The sequence below is a fragment of the Mauremys reevesii genome, linkage group 6, assembly GCF_016161935.1.
Source record: "Mauremys reevesii isolate NIE-2019 linkage group 6, ASM1616193v1, whole genome shotgun sequence".
Lineage (NCBI taxonomy): Eukaryota > Metazoa > Chordata > Testudines > Geoemydidae > Mauremys > Mauremys reevesii.
In genome coordinates this window covers 79769499-79783794 of record NC_052628.1, presented here as the reverse complement: position 1 = coordinate 79783794, position 14296 = coordinate 79769499, and the positions used below count along the sequence as shown (strand labels likewise).

At 45.4% G+C, this 14296-nt stretch overlaps 1 long non-coding RNA gene across 1 annotated transcript in view; it reads left to right on the top strand.

Annotated features, from left to right (window-relative positions):
• Nucleotides 1–3051, top strand: part of LOC120408770 — a 135146-nt gene extending 132095 nt beyond the window's left edge. Inside the window, exon 7 of the long non-coding RNA XR_005600955.1 lies at nt 2928–3051. This is a non-coding gene — a long non-coding RNA (uncharacterized LOC120408770). The remainder of the gene's footprint in view (nt 1–2927) is intronic.
• Nucleotides 3052–14296: the final 11245 nt, after the last annotated feature.

Genomic DNA, 14296 nt, shown 5'->3' with positions numbered 1-14296 from the left:
AGTCCCTGTAAAACTTCCTTCAGCAATCTTCCTCTGCTCCTCTAATCCATGTGTCCCACAAATTCAAGTTTTCTTTTTCTGATCATCTTGATGATGTCAGGTATCACGCTGATTCTGCTATACATTTGGATGATTACCTCTTTGCTAGTTGTATGAGATATTGCCATGCAGCAGTTGCCTGTAGCATTTCAATTTGAAGGCCAAAAGCCTCTTAATGCCTGTATCCTTGGAATCCACATCTCTCATACACATATCAAGATGCTGAAGAGAAGGAAACAATTTCATTTTACATTTCATGGTAATACTGTGGTGTTAAGAAGAGTATCCATAAAACTTTGCAGTACTACTCAGGGAGTGCTGTCTATTGATGATGTTCGTCCATCGTTTTTCGAAGAAGACCTTGACATCTAGCAGGTTGTAAGCTGTCCACAGTGCGTCCGCAGGTGGCTGGCAAGGCCAATACGGGCACGGAATGTTCTGCCACATGTCGGGCAGACATGCGTGGGCACCACTGTTACAGCATTTGCAGCTCTAGCTTTATGAAGTGCTCGCTTCTCTTTTGCTAGGGTTATCCTTCTGGCTTCAGATGTCTGGCAGCCTTGATGGATCAGCGTACGCCATGTCGATCGATCTTGTGCCAAGGTTTCCCAGGAGGTGATGTCGATATCCAGGGACTTGAGAGGCTTTCAGCCTGTCTTTGTATCACTTCTTTTGTCCCCCGTGCGATCGCTTTCCTTGAGACAGCTCACCATAGAAGAGCTGTTTGGGGATGCGGTAGTCTGGCATCCTTACAACATGGCCTGCCCAGCGTGTCTGGGCTTTCATGAGCAGAGTGTAAACTGACGGCAGGCCTGCTCTAGAGAGGACTTCTGTATCTGGCACCTTATCCTGCCACCGGATCCTCAGAAGTCTGCAGAGGCAAGTCATATGGAAGTGGTTCAGCTGCCTAGCGTGCCTCCTGTATACAGTCCAAGTCTCACTGGCATACATCAGGGTAGTTAGCACTACTGCTTGGTAGACTTTAAGCTTTGTAGCAAGGCTTATTCCACAGCGGTCCCACACGTTGGTCAGCAGTCTGCCAAATGCAGAACTTGCCTTGGCGATTCTGCAATTGACCTCGATGTCAATTGTCACAGCGCGAGAAAGGGTGCTGCCAAGGTATGTAAATTGGTCCACTGCTTGCAGCTTTTGTCCCTTCACTGTGATGGTGGGCTCTTGGTGTTGGGCTTTCGGAGCTGGCTGGTGCAACACTTCGGTTTTCTTTATGTTAATGAGGAGGCCGAAGTTGTCACACGCTGCTGCGAATTTATCCATGCTAGCTTGCATTTCCTGCTCTGATCCAGCATTCAGGGCACAGTCGTCAGCAAAAAGGAGGTCTCGTAGCACAGTCTCCTTTATTTTGGTGACAGCCTGGAGTCTTCGCAGGTTGAACAGTTTCCCATCAGTCCTGTATCTCAGGCTGATTCCCAAGGAACTGTTCTGAAAGGCGTCTGACAGCATAGCTGAAAACATTATGCTGAACAGGGTCGGTGCCAACACATACCCTTGCTTGACGCCGTTTGTGACGGGAAAGGCCTCTGAAGCTTCTCCGCCGTCCAGAACACGAGCCGTCATGCCGTCGTGGAACTGACGTACCATCAGGATAAATCTGTCAGGGAACCCAAACTTCGACATGATGCGCCACAGACCTTCGCAACTGACAGTGTCAAAAGCCTTGGTAAGATCCACAAAGATGGTGTACAATTCGCAATTCTGCTCTTGACACTTCTCTTGGAGCTGTCGGACTGCGTAGATCATGTCCACAGTGCCACGCTCTTTGCGGAAGCCGCACTGTGTCTCGGGTAGTAGACCCTGTTCCAGGTGGTCAATCAGGCGATTCAGCAACACTCGTGCAAGGATCTTACCTGCGCTAGAAAGCAGTGATATTCCTCTATGATTATCGCAAACTTTTCGATTTCCTTTCCTCTTATAGATCATGTCCAGCTTTTCCACAAAATGAGTCTGCCATGGTGTAAACTATGTCAAATGGAGTAATCTCTGTGCCACAGTTTATCAAGCCATAAGATGATCATAAAGGTTGTTGAGGCCCAACTATTGTTTGCAAAGCATTTTGAGATTCTCAGATGAAAGTTGTGGAAGTGTCCAATATTATGGAGGACTCTGGCAGTAAATTTTCCCATCCTTTGTGTTTGGGGTACGTAACTGTTTCCAAACATGCTGTTAGAAATGTGGGATAATTGAAATTGCTTCCTCAGAGCATTTTACAGAAAAATTCTCAGCACAGTTCTGGGGGGAGAAGCATTCCACCTTATTCTTGTCTTCCTTCCCGTCTGGAAGTGATTTTGTGCTGACATACTGTCTATCATCTGTTCAGTTTCTAAGGTGCATGTTGTATACAAATAAAATCTGTCCAATGTGATTGATTAACTTCCTTGCCTTATTATTCATTTGGAACACTTTGTATGCATTCATGTGCAATGCCTCCACATGCTTCCTTCACACTTTATAGTCCTGTACTTATCACTTGCATAATATCTTATCCCTACTTACTACTAATATATTAATCAATTAATTTTTCTATTATGAAAATGACAAGTAGATAGGTAATCTACCTACCTATATGAATATTTATACCATTCCTATCACTGTGGTATTGGAGCTGAGCATTCTTTTCTCAAACACTCAAGAAGATTATCCATCTTTATTTCCACATGCCTCATCAGCATCATCTGTTAACCTCACTTTAAAAAAAGTTTTTATTATCAGTATTGTAATGGAAAAAAAGGATCATAATTCTTAGTAAATGAGAAACAATCAACAGTGTCTTAGTAAGGAAAGGGCACGTGCCTCTGATAGACTGACTATTATTTTTTATTATGGCAAGCACAGCATGGAACAGGAAATATTGATTGAATGTATTGTTGTAGGCAGATGCCGGGGAACCATGAATGAAAGGAACGGGGGAATGAAAAGGCATCAAGCTGTGGGGATAGAGGGACAGCTGTGGCAGAAAGTTAGAGGCATCCACATCTTGGACACTCAAAGAAGAGGCAAGTACCCATTTAATTTGGGACATAAAAAGTCACTGTGGGTGAGATCCTCACCCTGCTCTGTCCCCTATGTGCCAGATAAAAAGGCTGGTACCATATGAAGGGACCTTACAAGCCATGTTTCTGCATGAGGAAGCCAGACACAGACACTGTGGTAGACAGCTGTAATGCTGTCCTCTGAGGACCTTTCACAAGCCTTGGTAGATCATGGTGGGGAGGGTGTATGTTATAGATGATGGTGGGGACACGGTGGGTTTATTGGGGTTAGACCTGCATCACACATATCTGTGGAGATTCTGAGCAAGATTGTAGCCGATAAGACAGTCCAGGGAGGCTGCCTGGACTTAGGCCCCCTAGGCTGTCTAAATTACACCGTGGCCTCTCTAAACTCCCAATTAGCCCAGGATCAGGAGGGTGCAAAGTTGGCTGGAAGCCACCTTAACCCCCCTACTCACCCTGGGCTCTTACATCTGTGCTGCACCTGTTGGGGACACAGCACAAAATCTCACTCCATACATCTTATATATTTTTAATTTGGACTTTGATTATGGTGAGGGGTGATGTTATTCCCCCAATATCGATCCACACATTAGCACTACAGGCCAACTGAAAGGATCCCAGCACTCAGTGGCTCGAATTGTGGGCCACTTTTAATATCCCAAACAAAGACCTGATTGAAGATCCAATGAAAGAATTCTCTGGATTCTGCCTTTCCCTAGGCAGTGGGCTGCACTCAACCACGTTCGGACAACACACACAGAAGGTGTAGATATCTCCTCCACAAATGGAAAATCAAAGAATTGCCCAACTGTTGACTGTGGTGAGGTACAAGCCATGCAATACATCATGGACAACTGCCCCATTCATGTTTACTGTGGTGAGAAATGGAGTGTACACCTAGCTACCTCAGAAGTATTAGAATGGCTTTCAAATCTTAAGATTCAATTATAATCCTAGCGTGTTGCTTTCCAAATGCCAAACAAAAAAGACGACTTCCCCCAACCTCACTCCCAGAATAATTGTACTATAAGTGTAAGTTAATGATAACTGAAATTGCAGTTTGCTCACTTACATTTGAAACAATTTGGGACTTCCATTCTTCTTCAGTGAACACATTTTTAAAAATGGAATTAGAATGCATTGCCTGTCCTACACTGTGCAGCCACGGGAAACATTGTAGGCTGAACCCATTTTTAATGCTAATGCTGTTCTTTAAGTATGAGGTCACAATAGGAAGGTTTCAGTGAGATGTTCATATGTTGCTGCCTTGGCTATCCATGTCAACTACTCTCCCCCACCACACTGAAACAACACCAAACTAAAACCTATTGCCTTTATTGTATTGTTTTTTCTTTCAACTTGAGGAATAAATACACCCATAACTGTAAGAAAGCTGGGCTAAATCAACTGAAAGTAACAGAGCTGCCTGCCTTAAGATGTTGCAGTCCTACCTTTCTAGATATTAGCAGAAAGTGTTCAACAAATTAAAAAGCAATTGAGACAATTATACAATAATCACTCACACAACCATCAGTTTCATTCCTGGCATAATGTTACTGGCTTACACCATGGATATTTCTTGGCTCCAAAAGCTTTCCAAGGGCACTTCACAAAAATTAAGATTTGAGTAACTAGAGTATGAAGATTTTCTTGGAAAGAATATTAGTCCACAAGAAACATCCTTGTGATTGATAATTTGTTACTGGAAATTGTCATCATCATTCATTCATGCCCGTCACCCCAACCGGGGTATGGGCCGCCAACCACAGATCTCCAGAGTCTTCTATCCTGGGCCATTCGCTCTAGCTGGTTCCAGGTATAGCCCATTTTTTTGCTATCAACCTGAAGGTCGCGTCGCCAGGTATTTCTTGGGCGGCCTCTTTTCCGCTTGCCTTGGGGGTTCCACCGCAGTGCCTGTCTGGTGATGTTGGTTGGCTGCTTGCGTAGTGTATGTCCTATCCAGCCCCACCTTCTCCTTCTAATTTCTTCCTCTGCTGGGAGTTGACGGGTCCTCTCCAAGAGGTGGATGTTACTGATGGTGTCTGGCCAGCGGATCTGGAGAATCCTTCTGAGGCAGCTATTAATGAAGGTCTGGAACTTCCTGGTGGTTGTTTTGGTTGTCCTTCAGGTTTCAGCTCCATACAGTAGGACTGATTTCACGTTGGAGTTGAACAGTCGAATCTTTATTGCCAAAGACAGCTCTCTGGAGCTCCAGATGTTCTTGAGCTGTAAGAAGGCTGCTCTTGCCTTACCAATCCTTACTTTGATGTCTGCGTCTGTGCCACCCTGCTGGTCGATGATGCTACCTAGGTAGGTGAAGGACTGTACTTCTTCCAGGGGGCATCCATTCAGTGTGACTGGGTCGTTGCTGATGGAATTGATCCTAAGGATCTTGGTCTTGTCCTTGTGGATGTTGAGGCCAACCTGTGATGACGTGGCTGCCACTACGTTGGTCTTCTCTTGCATCTGCTGTTTACTGTGTGAAAGGAGTGCAAGGTCGTCGGCAAAGTCCAGGTCATCAAGCTGGGTCCACAACGTCCACTGGATTCCGTTCCTACGCTCGTAAGTGGATGTCTTCATAATCCAATCGATGACGAGAAAGAGAAGTGGTGACAACAAGCATCCTTGTCTGACTCCGGTTCGCACCTGGAAGCTGTTTGTGAGCTGCCCTCCATGGATCACTCTACAGTGTATGCCGTCGTATGAGTTCTTGATCAGGTTGACTACCTTTGCTGGGATGCCATAGTGCCGAAGGAGCTTCCAGAGGGTCTCTCGATCCACGCTATCGAACGCTTTCTCATAGTCAACAAAGTTGATGTACAACGAGGAGTTCCACTCCATAGACTGCTCGACTATGATGCGGAGCGTTGCTATCTGGTCCGTGCATGATCTGTTCTGCCGGAAACCTGCCTGTTCATCTCGTAGCTGTGGATCGACGGCATCCTTCATTCTCTCTAAGAGGACTCGGTTGAAGACCTTCCCTGGCACCGACAGGAGTGTGATTCCTCTATAGTTGGCACAGTTGCTGAGGTCTCCTTTCTTGGGGATTTTGATGAGATATCCCTCTTTCCAGTCAGCCGGAATCACTTCTTCTTCCCATATCTTCTCAAAGAGGGGGTACAGCATTTCCACTGAAGTATCCAGGTCTGCTTTCAGGGCCTCTGCTGGGATGTCGTCAGGTCCAGCCGCCTTACTACATTCTAATCTCATTCTGCTGCAGAGCTTTCTCTCTCTCTTCACCATTTTATAGCTGCTTCCTGTAATTGAAGGCATTGCAGTGTTTCAATTGAATACAAAAAAGAGGGGAAAAAAGATTCAGTATTTCATGGAATGACTTAGTTCCTCAGTCAGACCTCATCAGTGTCCCAGATGAGTAAGTTACATGTTTTGTCTGTGGGAATCTATCAGCTAATCTATACTGTCTGGTATACGGAAGCTGTAAAAAGAGAAAGAGGAAAAAAAAGCTTTCAATGGCAGAAAAAGAGATGGCATGTGCATGTGCACATATGTATGAGAGTGAGAGACTTGCCAGCTTTAAATAAGGTTACCAAGTCATTAGTATACTGCACCTTCCATACTGCTCACTACTTTTAGGTCCAAACTATGCTACAGAATTAGGGCCAGATTCTGACTTGGCATGCACGCTTATGCAGGAGAGTAGTCATAATCTTATCCCCATGTACTGGCTATCCATACATCATTACATGTGAGCGGGAAGGGGTGGAGAATTGGTGAACAGTTGGGTCCACCCCTCCAACCAGCTGGCCAGTGCAGCTATGTGAGAGGACACAGTGTGTCAGGTATAGGCTTGTCACAGGGTACACCTCACCAAAGCAGGGTGCACCATGAGGCAGACTGTAGCTCTGAGATGCAACCTGCTTCTTGGTCTGCTCCTGGGGAAGAGCAACAGTGTACTTCCCCCATACATGGGACTTGTGGCAAAGCTATGATTGAGTTCTGAACTGTGATTGGCTACCCAAAGGCTTAGTACAATGTAGAATATGGTTAAAACAATGTTAGGTCTCCTCTACACCTAACTTTGTCATGGAGCAAGCATGTTGTATCTGGGTCCCAACATATGGTTAATTTTGTAGCATATATAGGACATTAAGCATGGAGCCAAGTTCTAGCGATGGGTGCCTGTGTGTACGTGGCTCCCATTGACTTCAGTGGGAGCTGTGTGTGTGTGATATTGAAGAGTGGAATTTAGCTGAGGGGGTAGGAAGTCTTGCTACACTGTCTGTAGCACCTCACGGCTGTTTAACACTTTATTATATGGGGTAAAAGTGCAGGATGGGAAGGAAAGATTCCCAGCTGCTTAAATAGTTCTAGGCAAATGCTAAGTTCTATGAGAACCAAAAGTATCTATCTTGGGATCCATGCACCGTGGTGTGACTGGGTGCCTGGGATGGACCAAACTGAGAAAGCCACACTAAGGGCAGACTGCAAGAAATAGGGCAGACAATTTCCCCAAACTAGTGGTTTATTCTATAATTTGATTCACCAAGCTAGTAACAAAAGAGCTTCTGCAGTACCACACAGGCTAACCAGAAGCCAAACAGAGTCCCCTTTAGGTTTTCCAGCCCTTGTCTCCTACCCAGACAAACAGGTCTAATACAGAAATCCTAATGCACCATATGTGAGATTCTACTAATCCCAAAGGATCAGACCCTTACCCCCAGGTCAGTATATATCTCAGATCTTATGCTGTCATGTTATGCTAGCATGCTGTCAGCCAAGCCTTAGTAAACCAACTAAATAATAAACTAAAGAGTTTATTAATAAAAGAAAAGAGTGAAAATGGTTAATAGATCATATACATACAAATGATTGCGAAGTCCTTTTATCAGGTTTGTAGAATGGACTGCAGGAAATAGAGGCAAAATGGAGGTGTGTCAGGTGTCTTTTATAGCCTTTGCCATGTGCATGGAAATTTACTGTCCCAAACAAAGCCCACAGCCCCTGTGTATGGAAAATTCCTGGCCCAAGATGGAGTCCAGGGTCACATGATCAGATCACGTGCCCCTTCATGTTCTGCTGAATCACAAGGGGTGGTCTTTGGCTCCTTGCTGGTGGGATGAGATTCTTCAATGGCCTATTGTGCAAGCCATTGTCCTTAATGGGCCATCAATACACAGCTGTATAGTCCTGATGTAAATCTATCTGGTGGGTGTCACCCAAGAGTACAAAACATAGAATCGTAGGACTGGAAGGGACACCGGGAGGTCATCTAGTCCAGTCCCCTGCTTGTTTAAGATACAGGAACATAGCCAATATTCGTAACTTCAGATACAAAGATGAAATATGGATTTAACCAGGATAATCATATGTGATAGATTGTAACTTTTCCATTGACACCTTTCATAATACACTTTGTATAAAATTTGTTGTAATTGTACAATAGTGGTAGCAACACTGATGCAAATGGTCATTTTCAGTGGTACAGCATCACACGTGGGATGGGATGGACTGGACTCCCCTTTATTGATATGCCATTAGTGATGTCAAAGACCACATGTGAAAGAAGCTTTAATAATATTCACGGTGTGATGGGGTGCCTGCCTGACACTGGGCTCTAAGGGGTTAACAGGGTGGTTGTGCAGGAGGCAGCCAATCAGAGAAGGACTGAGAGGAGCAGCCAATCAGGATGCAGGCAGGCCCATATAAGAAGGGCTGCAAGGCAGAGTAGCTTCAGTAGCTGCCTGGAGCTTGAGGAAGGAAAATTGGGCTCCTAGCAGGAGGAAGGAGCGGTAGCACCCTGGACAGAGCAGTGCTGCCGGTAGTGACCAGGGAAGCTAGAGAGAACTCCTGGCTAGCTGCTAAGACTGGCAGGCTGAAGCCCTAATGTAAGGGCAAAGAAGGTGTTCGGGGCCATGTGAGAAGGGGTCCAGGGAAAGGTACTGAGAGGTTAACGGGGATGCAGCACATGGCTGCCATCTACAAGGTCCCTGGGCTGGGACCTGGAGTAGTGGGTGGGCCTGGGTTTCTCCCAACCCACTCGCCATTGAGGAAGTGGCCAGACAATGGGCTGCAGTTGCCACTGAGGGAAGTGACTGGACAGCGGACTGCAGTTCGCCCAGAAGGGAGGAGCACAAAGTATGGCACAGCTGGAGGGATGTGTCCTGAAGAGGACGCCACAATCCTGGGAGTGATGTGGATCCTGGAGCAGAACTCATGGCGGTGAGACATCACCAGAAGAAGGTGCACTGGCTAGTAGAGCTAATCCCCAGGACAGCCAGCAGGAGGTGTTGCAGTGGTGAGTCCCTTCCCATCACACACAGGAACTATTCATATTTGTTACCGGAGCTACTTGACAGAAAATGCTACTTGTTTTCTTTTTTTTTTAACAATAATTGCTTGATTTTGTAGAATATATGATGTATGCCCACAGGGCAATCAAAGGGTCACAAAAAAATCTTCTGCTGCTTTCAAAATACTTTCCTTTTATTCTATTTTAGATTATTCTTAATAACTTTTTAAAGACTTGAAGGGCATCTGGACTTACAGGGAGGAGGGTGGGAGACAAGGAGATAAGTGCCAGCTAAATGGCATGGGAGCCTTCTGCACAAGACTAATAAACAGCCCAGAGGGAAAACCAGAATGGGAGTCTGCAGCATAACAATGGTGACTGGTGAGAGGTCTGGAAAGAAGAGATTAACTCTGGAGCCTGGGTTACTTTATTGCCTCTGATGACAAAGATTAGATGTTTTAGCCACTTCCTGCTACATACTATACAATAAAAATGAAAAGACATTGTAATTTGCAATTTTAATAAGATGCTTTCCCCCTCACCACCCCGCAGCCAGTTAGGTCAATTCTGCATGTTCTAAGCTGAGCAACAAACCACATCAGTTAAGTGAAAAATAAACCAATTAACTGAATGAGAAAGTATGATTGATTAAATCAATAAACCTGAAATATCAACAAATTACTGACCACTGATTTTTATCGCTATTACTAGACAGCAATTGTCTGTGCCATATTGAATTAGACTGGAAACATATATTTGGTGTCTCTATGTGCCTCCTGAAAATGGAGATGTATCTCTCGTGGGGACCATTTCATTGAGCAAAAATTTTACTAAATAAACCCTCTTAATAGAAAACAGAGGAGTAAACCCCTTAAAGTAGCCAAGTCTCTGCTGTTGCTGCTTTAAATAGGTTCCTTTGTTTCATGTTCATGTTGTTTTTTATCTTGTTGTATGTTGCTAGCAGCCTTAGGATATGCGTGTGAGGGGGGTGGGGAAGGCACCATCTGAGAGATCAGTGTTCTTGGAGTTTAATCACATTCTGAGATTTTAATTCTTGCTCCAAACAAAGGCTGGGACTGGCAGAATGCTACAGATCAGAGACAGTGATCTGGTCATTTCTTAGCATTCAGTCAGTGGCTTGTTGTGATGCAGCACAGGCTGAGGCAGCTTTTCTTTCTCCCTGTTTCCGATTAATTTCCAGAGTGAAAAGAGAAGGAAATGTGTTGTTAGAGCTTGGAGTTCTTCATTGAAGCATGATATATTTGAAAATGACTACAAGTTCACCTAGCTAGTGCGCGCTGTTCTTCTGCCCTCACTTTCCTTGCTGTCACCCTACAAGCATGTAAATGGGACACTGCACAATTTGCCCTGCTTCTGCCCCCCTCATCGCAGCGGTGTTCAGTGTTTTTTGTTGTTGCTTCAGTCTTCTTTTAAAGAAAAAACATTAACCAAGCACTCTCAGCAGCTCTCATACAAAGGATTAACAATGAAAAGCAATAACAAACCAGTGTGTGTGAGACAGTGAAGGAACTAATTAAAAACAAAAGAATCAACAATTGGAATGATGGATCAGAACCTCAGCTGGTGTGAATAGACGTAGTTCCACTGATGTCATAGGAATCAGCTGAGGCTCTTGCTCCCTGTGCCTTCATACAAAGGGAGAGTTTAGTTTCTGACATGAAAATGGTTTTCAATATCAATCTTCTATAAGGTTATTAAAACAATGAGGAAAAAATTGACTTTAAAAGTTATTTTAAACTAGCTGGCTGGTGTCCTTTTGAAAAATACATAATACTGCAAGAAGCAAGACTAGCAATTCCTTTTGCCCAACCGGAGGAGATGGTAAGTGTGTTTGTAAATTCTACGTTTATCTGTCTAAGTTAGGCATTTGTGCCAGGGTCGTCACTGTGGTATATAAATACCTGATCTGTACACCCAAATTGATAACTGCACATCTAGCTACCTATTTGCATGTGCAGTGCTTGATTAACATGTGAATTGTCATGGACAAAAGTGGCGTGTAAACATTTTGGGCATATCAGTGGCTCCATCCTTTTGTAAAGTCAAATTATCAAAATCGGAATCCTTTGCCACCATACATGCCTGCATAAAAATGCATCCATGATTCTATGCACAGTTGCTGCAAGTCCATGTGCAAACGAACTGAATGTAGAAATTGTTAGATGGTGACTTACTCTTGCATAGAGCCCTGAGAAGAGCAGAAGACTCAGGGCCCTTTGCCATGCAGCTCTGATTTACATGGGAAGCATTTAGATACTAGGTATGGGTTTTCTGTGGCACCTTAAAATAGAGAAATTTACTCCCTTTGACTGCAAGTGCAATTTTTGCATGGGCATTTCTTGCTCATGGACCCTGAGCGTCTATTACTGAAAACTTGGCCCTGTATGTCTGCATGGGCATACCCATCTGAAATTCTGTCCTCAGGAGACTGAGCGGGGTGGTTTTTGTGTTGATGAATGATTAATCTGAGTTTACGTGGTTTCCCTTTGACTGACTTAGATGTTAGTCTTTTCTAATTTATGGGATAAAACATATTGATATAACAGTAAAGGGTAACTTAAAATATTTAGATTACTGGTTTTAGAAAAAAGAAACCAAAACAACCCTACAATCAAATATTATCCCTTCCCGACATTCCAAAATATTCAACCTCCAGAACATACATGTGCACAAACATGCGTAGTACTATGTTAGTGTCAACAGGGTGAGATTGGGGATAGCTGAATTTTAGTTATTTTTTTTTTGGAAGCTCTCTCTCCTTTGTCTTGATTCTTGTAATCAGAGAGGCTTAAATCTGTCACCATTGCCAAATCAAGAAATACAGGGTGTGTAACTTAGTTAAGTAGGGGCAAATCCAGAAGTCCTTACTCAAGTAAAACTTTCAAAATGAATAAACTAAGAACCACAGGATTTGGTCGCATGTGTATAACTCACAGTCTCAATTACATAAAATGCCAATCCTTACATATACTGAAAGTGGATTATGTTAGCACTGGATTACCTATGCAATCATTGCAGGGTTATCTGATACTGGATACTAGATATTGATGAATAATTTGGCAGATTTTCCTCTGTTATAAAATGTCCTGCATTGTGCTTAGCTGTAGGTGTCTGATTTTCATAAGCACTTCTCAATAACTATACAATATGCCAGTGTTTCTCAAACTGGGGTCCACGAGGGAACTTCAGGGGTCCACGGGCCCCTCTGATCAACTTCTTCCCCTCTCTCTCTCCCTCAACTCCTCCCACTCCCTCCTGCATGCCGGGGCACAGCTGTTCCCTGGCAGGGCCGGCTTCAGGAAGCACAGGTTCCTATTCGAACAGTTTCGACGGGGCTCCGGCAGGGATGACTAAAAAAAAAAAAAAAACACATGTAAAAAAAACATGTGGCGCTTGTACTCACCGGGCAGTGCTCCTAGTCTTCGGCAGCAGGTCCTTCACTCACTCCAGGTCTTCGGTGGCACTGAAGGACCTACCGCTGAAGTGCTGCTGAAGACCTGGACCGAGTGAAGGACCCGCCGCCGAGGACCCAGAGCGCTGCCAGGTGAATAAAAATTTAAAAGGAGCCTCTAGCCAGGAAAGGGATTCTCGGCCACTTGCCCCACCCCCCGGCAGCTCTGCCACTGGGCACGGGGCCCTCTTAGGCGCGGGGCCTGATTTGGGGGAATTGGTGGAATTGGCCTAAAGCCGACCCTATTCCCTGGCATGCAGGAGGGGCTGGGAAAGGGGAGGAGGGGGCGTTTGGGGGAGGGGTGGAAAGAGGTGGAGAAAAGATGGGGCAGGAGTGGAGCCAGGGGTGTGAAGGGGTAGGGCAGGGTGGGGCTTTGGGTGAAGGGATGGAGTGGGGCAGGGCCACCCAGAGAGGGGGGCAAGAGGGGCAATTTGCCCTAAGCCCTGCAGGGGCCTCCACAAGAATTTTTCGGGGTCCCTGGAGCAGGGTCCTTCACTTGTTCTGGGGGCCCTGGAAAACTCTCGCGAGGCCCGGGCCCCCGGAGCTTCTTCCGTTCCGGGTCGTCGTTGGCAATTCAGCGGCGGGGGGTCCTTCTGCTCCAGGACCCGCTGCCCAAGTGCCCCAAAGACCCGTGGTGGGGGGTCCTTCCGGCACTTCGGCAGCGGGTCCCGGGGTGGGTCTTCGGCGGCAATTCGGCGGTGGGGGGTCCTTCTGCCCCGGGACCCGCCGCCGAATTGCCGGGTCTTCAGCTGCAATTTGGCAGCGGGGAGCCCCCACCGCCGAAGACCCCAGGCCCCCTGAATCCTCTGGGCAGCCCTGGAGTGGGGGCAGTGGCTGGGACTAAGCGGAGGGTTGGAGGGTCTGCAGCAATATACAAATCTCTGAACTCTGGCTGCGTTACGGGTCTCTGGAGAGCACATCTGTTGCTATACCCCTCCATGGACTGCTCTATATGAGCAAGTGCATAGGAGGGACAAGTTCTGCCTCCTTCCTATCTGTTTTAGTGAGCCGGTGATGCTAGGAGGGGAGTAGTCCTGTTCTCAGGGGAGTTCAGTAGTGTTGTTATATCTCAGAGGGGAAAAAGAGCTAGGAAGTTTTCTGCCTTTTCCCTACCCCCTATTCTCACCTTGGAACTCGGGAGCAGTCAAACATGCTGACCCATTGAGTTTACATCACCAGAACATCAACCTCTTGCTCTGAATTCAGTTCTCAAATAGAATGGACCTTTATTCCTTTATAAGGGTTATTCCTATGTCAATGAGCATAAACTCCTGGTGTTATAGCTAACAAAATGTCCTTGAATAACACAGTATGGGACTTTAGGGTGAAAGACATTATTATTATTATTATAAACCATATTCTAAAAGATTTTGTATTGTGTGTCTAAATAGACACTTCACTTTAATGTATGCAACATCAGCCCTTCCCCACTGTTTGAAGTTCAGATCCAATTAGTGAGGGAGCAACCGAAGACATTAATAGATTTTTAAGACTAGAAGGGACCATTCTGATCACCTAATCTGA